The sequence below is a fragment of the Zalophus californianus genome, chromosome 6 (genome assembly GCF_009762305.2).
Source record: "Zalophus californianus isolate mZalCal1 chromosome 6, mZalCal1.pri.v2, whole genome shotgun sequence".
In the NCBI taxonomy this organism is placed as follows: Eukaryota; Metazoa; Chordata; class Mammalia; order Carnivora; family Otariidae; genus Zalophus; species Zalophus californianus.
The window spans coordinates 66,223,106-66,230,161 of NC_045600.1; the positions used below are offsets into that span (position 1 = coordinate 66,223,106).

General features: G+C 36.5%; 1 long non-coding RNA gene across 1 annotated transcript; it reads right to left on the reverse strand.

The window, feature by feature from the left end:
• Positions 1–4,769: 4,769 nt before the first annotated feature.
• LOC113910234 lies at positions 4,770–6,275 on the reverse strand. Its single transcript, XR_003515975.1, has 3 exons — positions 6,174–6,275; positions 5,376–5,455; positions 4,770–4,853 (listed from the first exon to the last, which is right to left on the reverse strand). It is a non-coding gene; the product is annotated as an uncharacterized LOC113910234 (long non-coding RNA).
• Between the last annotated feature and the right edge of the window lie 781 nt (positions 6,276–7,056).

Genomic DNA, 7,056 nt, shown 5'->3' on the forward strand with positions numbered 1-7,056 from the left:
AGTAGGCACTTGCAAGAATGAAAGTTGCTCTTCTGACTCATGCAATGAAAAAAAGAAAATGTGTGAGGTGATGATGGACATGGTAGAAGTAAGGGCCCTAACTTCTGGGTTTTATCTGTGAATGTAAATACACATAGTTTTCTCATCATATTGGCCTCTTAGTTACAAACATCAGTGGAACAAAAATATAGAAAGTTACTAATTGAGGAATTTAAAACACATGATTTGGGGTGGGGATAGAAATGTTATAGGTTTCTCCATTCACTGTTTCCAAAAAGTTTTTCTTTCCTTTTTTTTCCATTAATACCTTTGAACTACTTCAAACTTCTACTTCAGAAGGTTCACCAACTTGGGTCTCTTGCATAGCTATTTTTTAAAAAGTTTCTATAGGTCTCCTTCATTTGCATCAAGACAGGCATGTTAGAAATGGTAGAATTATTTCAATAATTTCTACTAGCTGTTTCAGCATTATTTTTTATTAATAAAAACTCAAAATATCATTTTTGAGATTTACCATTAATTTAACTAAGCAATGATTTTCTAGATAGGATTGTAAAATCTAAAACTTTCAGAGAACTTTGGCTTATCAGAAGTCAATTTGAAAAATTCATCCAAGGGTCAATATCAAGTAGTCAAAATGGAAGCTCAATATTTTTTAAAGTAAAAATATTTCTGGAAAGATAGATTTTTTTTGAAAGATAGATTTTTATGGTATAGTATCTCCATAATTCTTGGTTTGCTGTCTTCTAAATCTCTTGCCAAATTTTCTAGTTTGAATATAAATAAAAACCCTTTAGAAGTGAAAAATAAAATCAGGAATAGTTTTATAAGACTGGAAAAATCTAAGTTTTGTTTTGTTTTAAGAAATTATAAATCCCCCCAAAAATATCCCTTATCTGTCATTTAAAAATTTGATGAGACTTGACGTTTCCCCCAGTGCAAATTTCAAGGAAACTGTCTATAACTCGGTAATTATCTTTATTAACAAAATATATTTGATGAATATTTGTTTCCACTGGTAATTTCCCTCTATTAAGTAACAATTGTTTTTCATTTTTCCTATTTTTTTTTTAATTCAGAAAGTCTAATTTCATTTTGTTGGATATCCAAGTGACTTTGAGGAATCTCCAACTATAATAGCTAATAAAATGCAATTGAGGAATGGGCCATGTATGTTTTTGATAGATTTTGCAAGTGTTCTGTTAATTTAAAGCACCAGTCTGAAAATTTTTTTTATATAAGATGGAGAACAATATAAATAATCTATCTGACTTAAAAGTATATGAAAAAAGAGAACAGAAAACTTGATAGGTTCTTACAATATCATAATTTATGTGAAACATGAAAAAAACATGCATACATAACACCTTTCCTGTCTGGCTTCATCTGTATTTCTTTGTTGTCAAAACAGGTTTCCATATTTAACTTCTTTTTTTGATTATGCCTTTTCCTTTATTTCATGGAATGATATGTTATTATCTCTGAAGTGTAGATTTCTGCCAAGTTCTATGCACTTCAGTGTTAAGAGTATGGCCCACAACTCTGGGAATCTTTGTTGAAGCTGTAGAAATAAAATGAATAGTATAAAAGCTTGATGGCATCTGTGGATAGGAAACTCATTAAAGGCCCCAGCCCTCTGTTTTATTTCCAACCACATTTTCCCTGTGGGATTTCAATGTCTTGCAGGATGAAACCAGCAGGACTCATTACTTACAAAACAATGTTTAGAGTCCTTTCGTAGTGCTGGAATGCTTCTGCCAGTCAGGTAAAGAACCTAGGCCTTTATCCTTTTGGGGACAATGCTGGCCAGCTCACAAACTGCTTGGAAAAGTCACGCCTTTGAATGTAACTGCAGGTGTTGCTCCCCAAAGGCTGTTGGTTGGTACCCTCCTATGCAATGTACAATGGGATAATAGAAAATTCACTTTGGAATTCAAACAAAGTCTTAGAGAAATGGAAATAATAGGAACACAATTTTGAGACTTCCTTCGTTTTTCCCACGAACTATGGACCATGACTAATACCCTCAGGGCAAAAAACATCCCTTTGCCTTTAAGGGATGTATACAATTCAGTGTTTCAGATAAATAAGTTTCATGACCTCACCAATTCTGTGGCTTCCATTCATTTACTAGAAAATAAACTTAAGCAAGAGAATAAGGCCATGTTATGGACTGAACTTTAAGACAGTCAGTGTAATAAAAGATTAGCGCAAATGGGTAGAAAGTATAACAAGTTGTTTTATTTATTTTATTTTATTTTATTTTATTATTTTATTTTATTTATTTTTCCTAAAAGAAATCATTGCTTTAACTGGGTTCCCTAAATCAAATTAGTATAGTTCTGACTGAATTGCCTGTCTCTCTTTGGCAGTGTGGCTAGTGGCATTTTGGAAATATTCTTAGAACTTGTAAAATTCCTGCAAGAATAATAAGGACCTTGCCATTGTGGAATCAAAGAGATTCAATCACTTAAAGTAGTACTATAGGCTTGTCAAGTGGAATTGCTTTTACAGATTTGCTGAATAACTCATCCATAATGGCTGAAAATTTCAGCCATTTTGTTAAAACACCCAAGGCAGAGGAGATTAGTGCGCACTGTAGAAAAGCATATGTATAATCACGAAGAAGTTTAGACCACGTCTGCACCATGAAGTACCATTTAAACATCCCAAGTTCCAGTCATTACATTATGGAAAACAATGTGAGCTATCTGAAAAATGAAGTGTGGCTTGCTCTTCGCTGGCTGATGAGACTTCGATAGCATTTAAGCTTGGTAAAATGTATTTCTAAACAAAGTTGCTATCTTTACAGATGACAAGGTCATGCAGAATTTGACTGGAGGGAATTTAAAAAACAGTTAAATGTGGCAACGATAGAGAAGAAGTTAAACAGTGAGAAAGTGCTAACCTAGTTGTTGAAGAATTAATATCAATTAGAGTCCTATTAATAATAATAGGATCAGCTGACAACAAACATCTGGGTTGCTAAAATGAGAAACCATTAAGCTCTTCCCTTTTAAACACATTTTGACAATGGAGACATGTATGTTATTTTTCAATGGGTAAGTTTCAACTTGAAGGCTTCCAGCATTTATTTCCACAATTTTATCTTAATTCTGAAAAAGAAATCAGGAAATAAATTGCTGTCTTAAAGACTGTCCCTCGAGCCTCTGGTGCTTTGCAAGAAGCTATTGTAAAAGTGTGTTCTGGAGGGGAAAAGTGTATTTTTAAATGTCAAAATCACCGTATTTTCTAGGTGGGAAATGTCATGAATACTAGATTTTGTGCAAAAGCTCAAGTAGGCTTAATGGAGAATAAATATTTTCCCTCCTCCTACATTTTGTATTTTGAATTTTGGGCGCTATATTTAGTTTGAATTGTATATGGTGTTCAATAGAATAAAAACATGTATATAAAACTTATCTTCAGCTTGAATTTAAATTCATCTGCTTGCTACCTTATTTAAACAATAAAAAGGGAAAATATTCCCCAGGAAAGATGTTTAAATACCAATATGTAAACAATGATGTCCCCTTGTAATTTGAATGAAATATTAATGGAAAGAAGAGCAGAGGAATATCAGAATATATTATGAATAGAGTAAATGCAACAGAAGGGTATTTTCTATCAAAGGAAAGGTGGTAAGACATTTAACAGATACAATTCATAGTCTCAGTACAATTAATGCATTTGGGATAGAATATATAGAAGTCATTTAGCTTCTTTGTTCCAAGAATCTCAAGAGCCTATACACATGTGGATTGAAAAATTGAGTCAGATGGATGATAATTCAATCAACAATATCTTTTGGTTTTCACTATTTGCATAGCTTTTGTCAGAGGTCATGCAATAGGTCAGCTGCACTATCAAGAATCCAAACTTTAATTCTAGCATTATTTCTCCAACACTCTTAGGTTCTCCATAGCAAAGTTGTCTACAGAAAAAGGATCGGAAAATTTCTCTTACACACAAAGCTATTTGGAAAAAATGATCAACTCATTAACCCATCTAATGAGTCATTCAGTAGTAAAAGCAGCATTTATTTGACATGTTCTAAATATTCCAAATCAGACTGAGCCCTTCTCTACCAACCTTCCCCATTCCAGTTAGCTGTGTCTAGGATTTTAGAGGAGGCCAGTAAATAGTAACTTCTCTTTCTCCTAAATTTAGAATCAATTACAAGCTAGGTCTTTGATTGTACACCTGGAACTAATATAACCCTGTATGTTAATTATAGTTCAATCATAAATAAGTAAGTAGGTAAATAAATAAATAAAAGATAGGCATTCGAAGCAGCTGGATGAAGCCAAAAATGCTAGCTTTAACTGGTAAATGGTGGAAAATAGGGTCTGACTAACAGGTGAACAACACAAAACACCACTCAGCAAATAAACCTCCCACCCCTCTCAGGCAGTGTCACATACCTGCAGGCCTCCCTAGCAGGACTGGAATCTCTTGACTCACAGGAGGGTGGACCTAGACATTCTCTCTGTTGTCAGGCAGACCTGAAGCAGAAAAATGCTGAGCTTTCTCCTGGATGCATCTTCAGAGAAATTGCTCCCCCTTTCCTGAGACTTAGATGTGAAGGCTGCCTGGGTCCTCTTGGACATTTCTCTTCCTAGGAAATAGAGGGGAAAATTCCCTCTCCTTTAAGGAAAAAAAAGGAGTGGGGAAGAACATGTGCGTTTCTTTTTAACTTGTCTAGATTATTTTCTCATGTAGGCATTTAGGGACTAGAGAGGAGGATTTTATTTATTTATTTATTTTTTACCTCCATATCTGCATGTAGCTTCCTGTACCTCAGCTCGTGGTGCAGCTTCCTATGTGAGGATGTCTCAGCCAGATACCGATAGCTGGAAGAGGTGTAATAATGATGGTGAACCAATGAATTTTGTTTTGAGGGGTCTAGAGGAGATAGGTGCCCATACTTAGGTCTTGATGCATCATAATATGCCTCTCCCTCATGCTCATATTTTTGCAGGCTGTTCCCAGTTTGTTTGTTTTCCCTCACTGGTGAGTGACCCTTCTGTACCATTCAAATAAATCAGTTGATTTAGGAAAGTAAACTTATTTGAGAAGGACATGGATCCCTACTACTTAACTTTTTTTTTTTTTTTTTTTTACACATTAGATCAAACCAAAGCATGCCATCACAAACAGGCACTGAATGGAACTGATTTCTGTTCTTCACGCATTAGATAGCCAGTTCTCGCTACCCAAGAGCCTACCTAGTTTCAGGGCCAGCAACATCAGAATCATGGGGAGGTGTTAGAAATGCAGAATCTTGCGTACCATTCTTCAACTAGAATGTGTACTTCACAAGGGACTCCAGGACACGTTAGCTTTTGAGAAGCGCTGGTTTAGGAAATTATTACCTTCCCCCAAGAGGTCAGCTGGTGGAGGAGACTCGGCCCTTGCTCCGCGGAGGCTCTTGTTAGGCAAACGACTTTTGGAGCTGTGAACAGAGGAGCGGTGGGGCCACACTGCTTGTTCTCATAGTTGCCAGGAGTGTGTTAGAGTTTTAGTCTAGTAGCTGGAACGGGATGTGGGGGGACAGGGCCCTGCACCAGAGGTCCAGGACTATGAGCAGCACTGCGCATTATTCAGACAATATGGTCCTGAGTTTGAGTCCTAAATTTACCCCTTACCAGGACCAGGAGCTCAGCAAGTGGCTTGATCTCTCTCAGCCTCATATTCTTGAATGTGAAAATAGGAAAATGATAGTGACCTTGAGATTTATTGTGAAGATTACTTGAAGAACAGTATGGTAAGTACATGATGTAAGTAGGGAAATAATACATTTTGGCTTCTTTCCCCTTTATTTCCTGCAAGTGAAAAAGGTCCTTACTTATTTTAATAGTCTCAGTTTAACATCCTGTTTCTAGGTCAGCCAGTGTGAGAGATGTGGAGGGAGGGAGGTTCGTTCTTCCCTACCTGAGGCTCTCACCCTTTGTGACTGTCATAGTCACAGAATAGACTGTCATAGTCTATTCTGCTGCTGCTGTAGCACAAATACTCCTTGCCTGCTGATTGATCACTGACTATTCTCACAGCAACCAACGAAGTGGGAATTATTACCGTTTCTGTTTTCATAGATAACAAAGAGGCACAACAAAGTTATGGAAGCTACCCAAGGTCACCTAGCTTCTGAGAGTTCACGTTAAGATTCATACCCGATGCTCTACTTCCAGAGCCCATATCATTGGAACTACGCTAGAGACGGAATCGGAAGGATTCAGTCACTTTCTTTTATTGTGGTTTCTGTTGTGATCAAGAATGGGTATTTTCAGGTGAAGAGTAAAGTCCCGAATCTGTGAAGAAACACAGAAGCACATGGATGAGAAGCCAAGCCCTAAATCCCGACCTTATTTTCCTAGGTAAGAGTCACAACCCTCCCTCTAGCAGTAACAATGTCTTTACACTGTAAAGGTAAGTCATTTCATCTTTACTAATTCTCTAGGGAAATAAGCAATTCTTGCTTTTCACGGCCTACTTTAGAGAACTCTAGATAAATAGCCAATGGCTGTGGAGGACAAAATGGGCCAACGGCCTCCCTGGCCTTCCATTGTGGTCAACAGGGGGCTGTAGTCAATGCCCATTTACCTCCACGTGGAGAGCAAAAACGAATGTGAACTCAACTTACTTTTCTAGCCTCTTCATTAACACTGTTATTATTTCCAAATTTCATTATCGTTATAAATGATTTCTAATATACTTTCAATGTCTTAAAAGTTTCAAAACTGTACTGAAGGTGATATTGTTTTAATGGAAAACTAAAAACTCTGAATGCTGTTACTGTTGTGTTACTCATTCATTCATTTAACATTCATTAATATATATTGTACATCTTCCTAGGTTCTGAGCCTTATCATAGGCACTCAGGATGAAGCACTCAACAAGACAGAGAAGATGCCCTGTTATGTGGAGCCTACCTTCCTGTCAGAGGAGACAGAACCTGTGCTCTAGAGGTAAAGCCTCTGATGTCTCATTTCCTCAGGCTTGATGACTTTTAGTTAATGATGAGAAAAAAAGACCTAGAATGTTTTGTTTCATGAA